This window comes from Peromyscus eremicus, chromosome 1 (assembly GCF_949786415.1).
Source record: "Peromyscus eremicus chromosome 1, PerEre_H2_v1, whole genome shotgun sequence".
Lineage (NCBI taxonomy): Eukaryota > Metazoa > Chordata > Mammalia > Rodentia > Cricetidae > Peromyscus > Peromyscus eremicus.
Genome location: NC_081416.1, coordinates 189,769,598 through 189,783,952, shown reverse-complemented (window position 1 = coordinate 189,783,952; position 14,355 = coordinate 189,769,598).

The following is a 14,355-nucleotide window of genomic DNA, read 5'->3' as shown; positions in this document are numbered from 1 at the left end:
CAATCTTATTATATGTTTTTCCATATATGAGAGAATGTGTATATATATATATATACACATACACACACATATATTCATATATATGAATTATATAAATTTCACATGATAGTTTAAATTTTATGTATAGATTATATATGTATGCAATATAAATTATATTATGTATTTTTATTATGTATATATCTATATTCCTATAAACCTTTATCCATGAGGGTGGATTTGATCATCCTTCTGCCCAGGGTAGAATATACACTGTCTGGACTGGATAACCAGGAATACCAAGGATAGTGTTGTCTATGGCCCAGGTAACCTGAGATTCAAAGGTGCCCTTTGGGGTCAGACATCCCAAATGGAAGCCATCGACTTCACAGAACAATACGAGGTGATTCTTGATCATAAGATAACCATATTATGGGCTTATTTATAGGAGGGTAAAGTGTGTCAAAATTTAATAAAACACAGCTTAAAAGAGTGTCAGGCTTCTTAGTCTTCTTGTCAATCTTGTCTGTCCATCCAGCGGGACCAAGCCCAGATCATGGAAGATTTACAATAAAGAAACAGAAAAGACACACAAAACACAGAACATGCAAGATATCAGGGACCAAGAAATAGGCTTAAAAAGAAAGAAAGAAAGAAAGAAAGAAAGAAAGAAAGAAAGAAAGAAAGAAAGATAGAAAGGAAGAAAGAAAGAAAGAAAGATAGAAAGGAAGAAAGAAAGAAAGAAAGAAAGAAAGAAAGAAAGAAAGAAAGAAAGAAAGAAAAAAGAAAGAAAGGAAGGAAGGAAGGAAGAAAAGAAGGAAGAAAGAGAGAAAGAAAGAAAGAGAGAAAGAAAGAAAGAAAAAGAAATCAAGGCAAAACAAACAACAATAACAGCAGAAAACAGATGGGCAGAGGAATAACCAATTTAACCTTGGACAGGGGTTCAGATAATTTGTCAAGTACCCCTTTGTCCCCAGGCAGGATCCCACCAGAACTAATACTGGATGTCATAGAACGGGAGGCCTTCTTATGACTTAATGGTGGAAGACTCCTCAGAGAGAAATTTGCTAGTTGACTTTTTTCTCTGCTCTTCACCTCAATAGTCTGTGGAACCAAGAGCTCATTTGAGAGCCCTGGAACATTGTCAAGGTGTGCCCCTTGAAAGAAAGTGGGTTTTCAGTGCTAGAGAATGGGAAGAAAGAATCTCCAAGATTAGAGTGGAGTTTAGTCTCACTGGGGCTTCCAAGATTCTTAATCCCACAAAGCAAGAATGAAAACCACCATCCAAATTAAACCAATCAAGCAAGTTTTATTTACTATACGTAGTTCTTACTCTCCAAAGTGAGATTTCAGAGTAGAGTGTGGGTTAACGCTTCAGACCACTTTCATTTGAAAATTGAGTAAACTGGGTATTTTGTAACATAAGGATTTGGTAATTGAATTTTACGGAAGCAGATAGCAGATTAGATTATCTGAGAGATCATCTTGGTAGAATATCTCAATGTTCCTTGAAAGAGCCTACTTTGGGTCAATCACCTTACATAGCTAATGTCAAGCAACCCAGGAATACAGCCATAACTGTTTCAGAAGATGGAGTTTTCCTTTTTAAACAGTTCCTTGAGATTTATTTTAATTGGTTCCATAACTGTGCCATGGAAGGGAGAGAAATCTGAGCCTCAAATGAGCTTTCCAAGTGTTCCACCATTGAAGGACATTTACAGACTAAATGGAAATTAAGGAGACCCAGGCCTTTGTGAAACACAAAGGCATATTAGTCATTCCAAGACCTGGTAGGAATGAGAAGGAATAGACTGTTGAATTAGCTCTCCCAGGGGACAAGAGAAGGCCAGTTGGCAGTGGAACATGCAGTTGGCAGTGGGACATGCAGCCAGAGCAGACTCAGAGCATGTTTTATAAGCTGTGAACTGAGCCATTGATGGCAGTGTCCTTGACACTCTCCCTACAACTACAGCTCTAATTAGAAGGCAGAGTAAGACTATGTGCCAGTTCTTCATCTACTCACGAATGAATGCTTCTCACTCTTCCAATAGCAAGAAGGTCATAAGGGAAATTTGACGTCAGTTATATTTCTCCTAAGTTCTTCTCCTTCACTAGTGATCCATTTCTGATTAGCAAAATCTGCCAGTGTCCATGATGCAAAGGACAACAAAAAGAAAGGATTTGTTGCAACCTCACATGTGTTAGTCCCATTAATTTGGAAAGGTGAGGCAGGGGCTTTACAATGAGTTGAAAAATGCCCAGACTACATATTGAGTTTCAGATTAGTTTGAATATTACCACTAAATAAAAAAGAATCAGGCATTCAGGGTCATCTTTAGCTACTTATCAAGTATCTTGCCATCCTGGACACATAGGACCAAAGGGGAAAAAAGAAACAAACAACTATTTTAAAAGATTGATTTGGGAGCCGGGAGGTGGTGGCACACAACTTTAATCCCAGCACTCGGGAGGCAGAGCCAGGTGGATCTCTGTGAGTTCGAGGTCAGCCTGGTCTCCAAAGCGAGTTCCAGGAAAGGTGCAAAACTACACAGAGAAACCCTGTCTCGAAAAACCAAAAAAAAAAAAAAAAAAAAAAAAAAAAAAAAGATCGATTTGGGTGTCAGGTATCTCTGCTATCACTCCAAGTTTATTTTCTTTATTTGTAGCCCTCGAAATCTAACCCTGTGTTTTAAATAATATAGATTTTTCTAGGTTCCATAAAGAGACACAGCCTGAGAAAGGATTTCATGGGATCTGGTCCCTTAATAATGCAGGATACTTAAAGCAGAGGGAGCTGCCATGGCAGTCCAGGAGCAGCCAGTGGAGCAAAGGTGGGTCTTTCCTTTTGTGGACTGCAGACGACTTAGAGAAAAGAGCCTTCCATGTTCAACAGATTAGTTGAGGTACTAGATCAGTGATATTTTAATACAAGAAGTTAGTATTATTGACAGGCAATAGTTGTGCACAACATTAATCTCAGTACTCCGGAGGCAAAGGCATGAAGATCTCTGTGAGTTTAAGTCCAGTCTGGTCTAAAGAGTCATTTATGGGACAGCCAGGACTGTTACAGAGAAACACCGTCTCAAAGCAAAATAGATAAAAAAAAAAAATCAGTCAGTTTTAATTTTCCCACTGTATCATGGGCCTGCTACATAACTAGGAAATTCAGGTTAATGCAAGTTACCAGATGGAACACAGAGCTTGGCTCTCCTCCTGCCCTCTGCATAGTCCAATAGCAGCCTCTGACCTTTAACACTTTTAGCATGCTTATCAAGACCTCTTGCTGGTCTATAACCCAAATTTCCCCTCTCCATATATATGTACCTATACGTGTTTATTTGATCTATCTCTCATCCCATCCCTTTTCCCTTTCTGAGGCAGTGACTTCTATATCCCAGGCTATTCACATTTCAGGCCAGCAATGCCATGTAGGAAGCACAGCTCACTGTACTTTTCTTCCATTGGGTCACATGCTTTCATGTAAATTCCTGAGGCTTGCTTTAAACTCACTTTTAATCACAGACATGGCTTGACATTTTACTTTCATACACACCCTCCTGAATAAGTGCCATTATAGGCTCCCATCAGCACACCCAGCTCGGCAACTTGAAATAAGACTATTCATAATCTGACCTGGAAAAAGATCTCCTTCTATTGATTTTTTTGATGTTGTTTTTTTCAAGACAAGGTTTCTCAGTGTATGTTTGGAGCCTGTCCTGGAACTTGATCTACAGACCAGGCAGGCCTCAAACTCACAGAGATCAGCCTGTCTCTGCCTCCCAAGTGCTGGGATTAAAGGTGTGTACCACCAATCATCAGCCTTAGGATTCTTTCTAATGTCAGAAACAGGTTAAACACTCTGCTGTGTCACTCAGAACTCTGAAGTCAACTTTTAATAAAAATGGGGTTTGGCTGAGTCAGTGAGGGAATCTTGGTCATCCAAAACTTTCCCTGGCCTCCAGACAGACAAGATGTGCTGTGATTTTGAGCTGTGCACAGGCAGGAAGATCAGACATTCAAAGCCAGTCTGGGCTACCTAGTGGCTTTTAGGTAAGTTTGCCTATATGAGGCCCTGTTTAGAAATATATAGAGATATTGTATAGTTCATTCCAGACACAGTGAAGTTGACAACTAGGAATAGCCATCACACACATCTCTCATTTCATCTTAATGTTTCCATTTTGTTATTGTTGCTATTGTCTTTATTTGTTTGGTGTGACTACAGTGAAGAAACAAACCTCATGTAGCCCAGGCTAGCTATGTGTCATGAAAAAACTGATGCTTCCACCTCTACTTCCTGAATTCTGAGACCTTTAAGCTGCCGTGTGATCTTTATAGAGTGCGGATGATTCAACTTGCAGGGACGCAGGAATTGAGCATGCACTCTATATACAGACCACCATCTCTAGATACAGCTTAAAGTTTTTCAATTAAAAATGATTACAGATTTATTACGTAAAAATGAAGAAAATACTATAACAGAGGACACAAGGCTATGAATTCCAGCATAACATCAAATTTACAATTCCCAGTCCTCAATCTTCTAAAGAACAGGCTGGAGCTCTGAGCTCATGGCTCCTGATTCTAAAGCTTTGGGAGTAAAAGGAACTATATCAATTTCCCAGATTATCCCTGCTAGTTTTATTAATTGAACTCAATGAATAGCTTGAGCATGGGACAATTCACTTTCCCATTGAGGGCCATCAGAGATATCTAGAGAAAAATGCCCACAAAAGTTTTAGCCTCCTCCTACTCACATCTTAATGGAATAGGATTCTGGGCAGCAATGGCTGCAACTGGGGCAGAATATCATTAAATATCTTCGCAAGGGGGAGCTTATAAATCCTACAGGAAGCCTGTGAGGGAACTGTGACTTTGATAATGACAGACACTGAGTAATGGGAAAACCAACTGTATCACCATTGCCAGAGCAGAGCAGTGACTGAGGCTCTGCTTGGTTTTTGTAATGAGATGACAAAAGCAGCTTCTTATCAGTGTTTTGTCTGAAAGTATTTCTTCCAGTGGATGTTTCCACAGCCTCTGTCTTCCTGAAGGGTGAAGATGAGCTTCCAGACACTAACCTCTTTGCTGAAACTGGAAAGAAGTAATGTGCAAACAGATAAAGCCTTGGAAACATCTGTTCTGCAGTACTTGCCCTGTCCCCCCACTGTTCAAGGGTACCATTGCTGGCAAAGTGCTAGGGACAGCAGAGATTGGAGAAAGGGGGACCCGAGACTGTGGATCATCAACCCTCTGTGTGTTCCCTCCATATCTTCTGCTTAGCATGCCTCTATAGGGTCAATGCAGAAATGCCTACATGTCCCAAGGTCATGCTTTATGGCATGAACATGTCCTGTCCTCCTCCATATAAATACTTCTTGTCTTTTTCTTCTATCTGATCTTCATGTTCTGTGTTCCTGGATCAATGGTGATTTCTGTGATACAGGAAAGGATTGAAGTAAATTTCACAGGAAATTATACAGAGATGATCACCCAGGCTGGGGTTAAGGCAGTTATGCAGTTCATGGGAAAGAACCTGCAGTTTAGGAAAGCTTTTCAGGCTTGGATAAACTGTACCTAATGTGTGGTCAACTACAGCACATGATATGATGTGTATCAACACACTGGACTCAAATGGGCCATGATGAATAATTCAGTTTCTGAGGATATTCCTAGGACATTGTGTAAAACTTGAGACTCTAAGGGGTATTGGCTGAAGACTGTGGATGGAGTAACATATAGATGGGATGAAAAACTGTAAGTGTGGGAACCTAGAATAGGAGAAAAATAGTGGCCTCCACCAAGAAAGGGAGATGGTAACTTTAATTCAGATATTTTGAATTCCTCCTGCAGGAGTGTGGAGATAATGTGACAATCAATGGAATGATTGCTACAAGCTTTATTGAGTTCCTAGATTAAAAGGAGCTTCCAGAGAAGGTGAGCTTCCTTTCATAGAAACTCTGAAAATTAAATTAGGTCTTCCTTGGAATTGTTGGGATATAGAAGGAGAAAAGTTGCTGACTTACAGGTACAGATTTCTTGTCTGAGTCATTGGGCTTGGTGTTTGCAGAGGACTGAGGAAGAACTTAGGTGGTTGCAGGGGTCTTGAGGTCGGAGCAGGCTGTGTGAGAAGGAAATGACTGTCTGGTATATTGACCACTGTTTTTCCTTTTACCTTTTTTTGTGAATTGCATGTTGCTAGCCTCTGGGTCAAGTGCTCAGAAGACTGTATAATCATTAATAATGAAAATAGATTTTGCTTGCTTTGGTGTTAAGTCTGGCATAGTTCCTGTGTTTAGTAAAAAATGATGAAGAATATGTTGGTGATTTTCTACGAATAACCTTTGGAATCATGAGAACGTTCTGTATTGGATGATTTCCCCTTTTCTTTCTGTTCCCCCTTTACTTATGATAATAAAAGACTGAAGTTACCAGTGCAAAAGCAGAAGCTACAAGAACCTAGGGAAGCTAACAAAACTGTAACAGAGAAGCTACTCAGCAACTGCAAATGCTTGAAGTGACCTGTCAGCTTGCAAGAGCACTCTCTCTGTGTCGTTATGGCTCCTTCCAGGTATCCCATCCTTCAGACCCCCAAAACTGCTGAGGCTGGTCCCTGGCAGCAAGGAAACTAACATCCAGATGATGGTGGTTACCTGGGCCTTCCCAAGCCTGCCTTTGGGATCCCCGATGAAGGCCTAGAGACTTTGAAGTCTGTATTTTGCAACCAGATTTTTGATAGCACAAAGGGTTCAGCCAAGGTAAGTGAGATTAAGGTAGCATGCAGGGGAAGTATATGGAGGGATGGAAGTGAATACAGAGTTCAGAATGTGATCAAATTTGAAATAGAGCCTTCTGATGCCACTAGCTTGCAGAAATGAGATAATGGGAAAAGGCTAATGGTGTGTAGAGCACAGGCCAGAACAGATGCCATCTACATGGAAGTACCCTGTTCCCGACAATCCAGCCAGTAGATGGGGGAACATACTGGATTCAAGCAATGGAATAATGTTAATTTCAGATATGGGGTCAAAGTAGATTATAAATTGGGTCTCCTGACATCTGGATCTCCTTCCTTTTTGACCCCCAGAAAGTGAAGATGACAAGGGCTCAATTTGAGTTTGCCTGACACAATTTCTGGAATGTGCGGGTTGGAAGAGTGGATGGTTTTTTCTCATCAAATGTCATTAAGAAGATGTAGATGAATTGCTAAATGGTCTTATTAATAAAAAAAAACCCTCAGTGTCAGCTATTGGAGTGAATTCTGAAAAATCAGAGAGACAGAACAAGCTAAAGCTAACCTCACCTTGACAACTTCTCTCAGCCTATCTTGTTTACTCAAACTGGAAGCCTCTGAGGCCTCATCTGAATGGATCTCAGCTGAACTGCTGCTAAAAGCCTAAAAGCTTAAAAATCTCTAATTCCTAGTCCTCACACCTTAAATCTCTTTCTGCTTCCTACCATCACTTCCTGGGATTAAAGGTGAGTGTCACCATGCCTGGCTGTTTCCAGTGTGGCCTTGAACTCACAGAGATCCGGATAGATTTCTACCTCTGGAGTGCTAAAATTAAAGGCATGTAATACCACTGCCTAACCTCTATGTTTAAGATAGTGACTGTTTTGTTCTATGACTCCCAGATAAGTCTATTGGGGTGCAAAATATATTAACCAAAAAAAGATCCAACCAGTGGTGTATCTTCCCAGAGGAAGGAGGGAATAGCCTGTGTGAGTATAGATAAACAATTCTGTCTAGTCCAGCCAATCATGTACATAAATAAAATATTTCTTTTAGTGGTACTATCAGAGAAAAGATTCACATTATATGTTCTGTCAAAAGCTAGAGCTTTGGTTCAAAAAAGTATATAATCTCCCTGACATTTTGGACATAATAAGGACAGGCACTATACAGGAATTGGATATAAATCATGCAGAAATGTGTTCACAATTGCATTGATAGCCCTTGCCTGGACCAAGAGAGAAAATTTCAGAAATCACTTCTAAATGAATTACACATACTCTGGTGTGGCTTGGTTACCAAGGAACAGAAGATTGGTGTTGCTGGGCAGTGGTGGTGCATGTCTTTAATCCCAGCACTTGGGAGGCAGAAGCAGGTGGATCTCTGTGAGTTCAAGGCCAACCTGTGCTACAGAGTGAGTTCCAGGAAAGGTGCAAAGCTACACAGAGAAACCCTGTGTCAAAAAACTAAAAGAGAAAAAAAAAAAGACTGGTGTTTTACACAGATCATTCCTTTGTTCTCCAAACTCAAAAATCTACAGCATCTATATTTGAAAGTCTACTTCCTGAATGAACACCTGGAATTAGTGTTCAAATAAGGAAGGATTGAGAGCTTACTCTACTGGCCAGAGCCAAGATTTTCTGGGTTGCATTATCTTTTGCAAGACACCTGCAAATTCAGTGCACTGTGGAGTTCACACTGATGTGAAATTGAATTGATATAGGATTCCTTCCTTTATTTTTTTTCAAGACAGAGTTTCTCTGTGTAGTCCTGGCTCGGATGTCCTGGAACTCATTCTGTAGAACAGACTGGACTTGAACTCATGGAGATCCACCTGCTTCTGCCCCCCAAGTGCTGGAATTAAAGGCATGCACCACCAGAGCCCAGCTGATACAGGAATCTTACTGCTACTCTAGCATCTTAAATTGTCACCTCAGTAAATTCATGCTCTTATGCATGTGTCCTTGCTCTAGAAAATTTTTCCACTTGGGAACCAGATGAAGGGAAAATTGATCTACAAAAGATATGTGTGCTTATATCACAGATTATGACATGTCACCTCTATCCTCAGATCTGTAAACAGGATACATCTGTCTCTGATTCCTTTGTTTTAGAGGCTATTTGAGCACAAGTAGGGCCTGAGTATAAGGGAATTGAGTAACAGTGGTTAGGAACAATGTGAAGGCATTTGAACAGGACAGAGCTGTACTGGGGAGGTAGGGCTCATTGAGTACAAGGTTGGCACACCAAGAATCGTTCTAGTTTTCTCATGAGTGGTCTTTCTGTGTACTCCTGCTTACATCATCTATCCACTGATTTGGTTTTGTGCTTGACCATGGGAAGGGAACTGTTGAGCTTAGTGCAGAAGCAGTCACAGTTTAGGTTTTTAATTTGGAGGCAATGGACTCAGAAATTCAAAGCCAGGTGTTGTAGTGGGTAGCCATTCCAGCTTTGATCTGGAAGTTCCAACCCACATTGAGGCTTCAGCAACTGTCATGCCTACAAGGTGGGACCAAAGAAGGCACCAAGAGACCCGAGATCTGGATGCTCTCTGTTCCTGGACCCTAGACGGTGGAGGTTGACTGAGCAGAGCTCCAGAGAACACTGCTGGACTGCACCTTCCCCAAACCCCGCGACCTACTTATCCCTTCATTTGTAAGTTACCCACTAAATAAATCTTCCTTTTAACTACATGGAGTGGTCTTAATAATTTCACCAATATCTGGCGCTCATGTGGGGCAAATTCCAAAGGCCTGGGTGGCTCCCACCCTCAGCCTCCTCCCCGGCTGGCAGGTACTTAAACCCACCTGCAAAGTTCCATATAAGCAGGGAAGCCCTGCATGGTTCTATTCCTGAAAAAGGGAGCAGCTAGTCCAGTCTCAGTTCCCTAGCTTAACCCTGAGACCACCGAAAAACTGCAGTGAGTGAGGCATTCTTCTGCTCCCTGAGTGCCGGCTCCGGCTCATCACCATCTGGATTTCTGCCTATAGCTGCGGTCAGCCAAGGTCACCAGCAGGCCCTACTTTGGACCTGAACCAACGCCACTTTCTGGCTGAAAAGTCCTACTACACTCCCAGAACCACAGAAAGGTAAACTAGGCAAAGCAGTGTCTTATTTCAAATAAAAGTAATTGATAATTTTATATTTTAAAATTGACTAACAAATTTTGAGTAATTATTGTAATATGACCGACAACATTACCTCAAAAGAATTTAAAAACTGTTTACCTGTATTATGAACGACATTATCATGGAAATATATGACCTTCCTCAGGCATATTTGGCCTGTACCATTTTGGCATTCATCGTAATAATTCACACAGTGTTCAAACACTTGTTTAATAATAAGAACAAAGATGAGTCATTATTGGGATTGATACAGGCTTTAAAATATCACAATAAAAGTTTACAGAGAAAGATTTTCTTTCTTGAATCTGCTTTCAAAGATAGCAATGAAAGCTTACAGAAAAAGATTCTCTTTCTTGAATCTGCTTTAAAAGATAGCAATGAAAGCTTAAAGAAAAAGAATCTCTTTCTGGAATCTGCTTTCAAAAATAGCAATGAAGGCTTACAGAAAGAAGATTCTCTTTCTGGAATCTGCCTTAAGAGACAGCAATGAAGGCTTACAGAAAAAGAATCTCTTTCTGGAATCTGCTTTCAAAAATAGCAATGAAAGCTTACAGAAAAAGATTCTCTTTCTGGAATCCGCTTTAATAAATAGCAATGAAGGCTTTCAGGAAAAGGTTCTTTCTCTGGAATCTGCTAATCAGGATTTACAAAACATGCTTGTACCCAAAATTGATTTTATTGATAATAAATATGAATATTTAATGGATAGAACACTAACTCTTCAGAGTGAAGTTGTGGCTACTCAGACACTATATCAGGAAGAAAGATTATCATTAATTGATAAGATAAGGTCCATGGAATCATGTGTTTCTGAGGAACATAAAAACTTCTATGATTCCATGAGAAATCTGGAGACCCTTGCCAGAGAGGAGGTTCACCACCTAGAACAGACCCTAGTTGCTCATTTGCAAGCTCTAGAAGAAACTCTCAGTAAACACGACAAGGGAACTAATAAGCAGAAGGTCAAGACCATAGAGGTTGTAACATCTCCAAATAGCTCTCATACAATGGCTTATCCTGTTATCATCCATGAGAAGCCAGCAGATGACACACACCCCGAGCCATATAATACATATACATTACAACCAATTTCAACAAGGGACTTTAAAAATACAAAGGAAGCAATAGTTACATATGGGATACACTTCACATATGTAAAACAGATGTTAAATTTGTGGTCTACCTCACATAGAATCATTCCAGATAACTGGCATCAGTTAATTTCAGCTGTTCTAGAATATAACCAGCAGTTACAGTGGAAAAGCTGGTTGAGAGAAGAGGCAAAAAATTTAGAACAACAAGGTAAACTTAGAGGTATTGTGATCTCCCAAGATCAAATACTTGGTGAGGAATGTTTCTCTGACAGGAATGTACAAGCCACTTATGAGCATACAATATCCCTATGCCATACAGCAGCTCTAAATGCTTAGGAAAAAATTCCAAAACCTAGAAAACCAACTGAGGTATACACAAAGATATTTCAGGGTCCACACGAACCCTTCACCAATTTTTTACAAAGGCTGAACACAGCTATAACAAAAGCTGTATCAGATAAAGAATTAAGAAAAGTATTAACTGAGTCCTTGGCGTTCGACAATGCTAATGCAGAATGCAGAAGAATACTTGCACCATTAAAGATCAGATCAGCTCCTTTGGAAGAATGGATTCAGTATACTAATGGTGTTGAATCTCTTAACTACAGTAATGAGGCTTGGATAGGAGAGACAAATCCCAGAGGTGAAAGAAGCCCCCGTGCTACCAAATGTTTTAAATGTGGTACACCAGGTCATATAAGTAAAAACTGTCTGTGGGGTACTCCTAGAAGTAATACTCCCTTTAGGAATAGCCTATATAGGAGACCCCAAAAACCTCCTGGATTAGGTAGAAGGTGTGGCAAAGGCTGACATTGGACCAGTGAGTGCAGATCAAAAATAGATATATGAGGTAACCCTTTACCGGAGTGAAATGCCTCAGCGGGCCTCTTGCAGGCCCCCAAATCAAACGTAGTACGAACATCCCCAGCCACTGTGCAAGAAATTCCTCTCCAGGACAACTGAATAAACCATTGCCTAATGTAAAAATTGATACTGCAATGGATGATAAAACAGCTCTGATAGATGGATCACAGTTTACAAAGAACACTATAAAACAAATATTTTGACAGACTTTCATAAATGAACAAAGACCAAAACTTAGAATTCGAATTAATGGCCTGGTTCTGGAGGGCCTGGTAGACACAGGTGCAGATGTGAAAGTAATTACACCAAAATCATGGCATCCGAATTGGCCTCTTCAAGAGGTAGATGTCCAACTTTTAGGGATTGGAACCCTATCTCAGATAAAACAGAGTTCGAGATGGTTTGAATGCATAGGACCAGAAGGACAGAGAGGAAGGCTGAAGCCATATGTAGCAATTGTAGCAGTAAATCTTTTGAGCTGAGATCTGTTACAACAGTGTGCTGTGGGATGGTCTGTATGTCAAGTGTGTTGCTGATTGGTTGGTAAATAAATCACCGATTGGCCAGTGGCCAGGCAGGAAGTAGAGGCGGGACAAGGAGGAGAATAAAGCTGGGAAGTGGAAGGCTGAGTCAGAGAGACACTGACAGCTGCCACGATGAAGAACAACATGTGAAGATGCTGGTAAGCCACGAGCCATGTGGCAAGTTGTAGATTAATGGAAATGGATTAATTTATGCTGTAAGAACAGTTAGCAAGAAGCCTGCCACAGCCATACAGTTTGTAACCAATATAAGTCTCTGTGTTTACTTGGTGGAGTCTGAGGGGCTGTGGGACTGGCAGGTGAGAGAGATTTGTCCTGACTGTGGGTCAGGCAGGAAAACTCTAGCTACAACAGTGGAATACCCAGATTAAAATTTCTACACTCTCAGGAAAGGAATACAGACCAATGCATGTTTCTAGGAATAATATCATAACGTGCTATAAAAAACAGTCACCAACAATTCTGTATACAAACAGAGCACAACTGCTAATGAACTCTCAGAAGTACCAACTGCCTTACCTTTAAAAATGGCTAACTAATAAACCTATCTGGTTTGGGCAATGGCCTTTGACAAAAGAGAAGCTACAAGCTTTAGAAGAGCTGGTTCAAGAGCAGTTAAATGCTCAACACATTGAAGAATCTACCAGCCCTTGGAATTCTCCTGTATTTGTTATTAAAAAAAAAGTCTGTTAATTGGAGAATGCTGACAGATCTGAGAGCTAGTAATAAAGTAATTCAGCCAATGGGCTCCCTACAGACTGGGATGCCCTTGCCCTCTCTGTTACCCAAAGAATAGCCTATAATAGTTATTGACCTAAAAGACTGTTTCTTTACCATACCCTTACAAGAAAATGATAGAGAAAAATTTGCCTTCACAGTACCTAATTATAACAATTCTCAGCCAGTCAAGAGATATCAATGGAAGGTCCTCCCACAGGGAATGTTAAACAGCCCTACTCTGTGCCAATACTTTGTGCAGAAACTGTTGAAGATAATTTGTGTAAAGTTCCCACAATCCATAAATTGTCACTATGAGGATGATTTCCTATCAGCTGATCCAAAGTTAGATACATTAGAAAGCATGTTTGAAGAAGTAAAAAAAGTTTTGTCTCACTAGGGAGTGCAAATTACTCCTGAAAAAAATACAAAGAGGAGATTCTATTAATTACTTAGGACATAAGATAGAGCTACAAATAATTAGACCCCAAAAGGTACAACTAAAGAGAGATTGATTGAAGACTCAATGATATTCAAAAGTTATTAGGAAGTATTTCCAACTTATTGGGTATCATGGGAATACCCAAAGACGGACTACAAAATTTGGCTAATACTCTAGGAGGGGACAAAGAATTAAATAGTCCAAGAGAATTATCAGCCGAAGCTGAGAAGGAATTGGCTCTAGTAGAAAAGACAATTCAAGAAGCACATGTAGATCATGTGGATCCAGAACTTAAATAAATTCTTATCATATTCCCCTCAAGACATTCCCCTGCAGGTATTTTGATGTAGAGGGAAGACATTATATTGGAATGGATATTCCTACCATGTAATCCAAATAAGAAATTAAAGACATATACAAAAGATCTCTGATTTGATTCAAAAAGGTAAATTAAGACTTCGTCAGTTGACAGAAATGGACCCAGCAGAAATTGTAGTACCTTTAACTAATGAGGAAATTTCATCACTATGGAATGATAATGAATACTGGCATAGAGCCTGCAGTAATTTTGGGGAGAGATTAACAACCACTATCCCAAAAGCAAGAGAATTAAATTCATAAAGAAGACTGAATGGGTCCTTCCTCACATTGTATGACAAAAGCCAATTTCTGGAGTCCTCACATTCTATACTGATGCAAATAAATCAGGGAAAGCAGGATATAAATCAGGAGACTTATGTGAAGTGCTATTAAGTCCATACAGCTCTGAACAAAAGGCAGAAGTGTATGCCATTTTTATGATACTGATGGACTTCACAGAGCCCCTCAATATAGTCACTGACTCTCAATATGCAGAGAG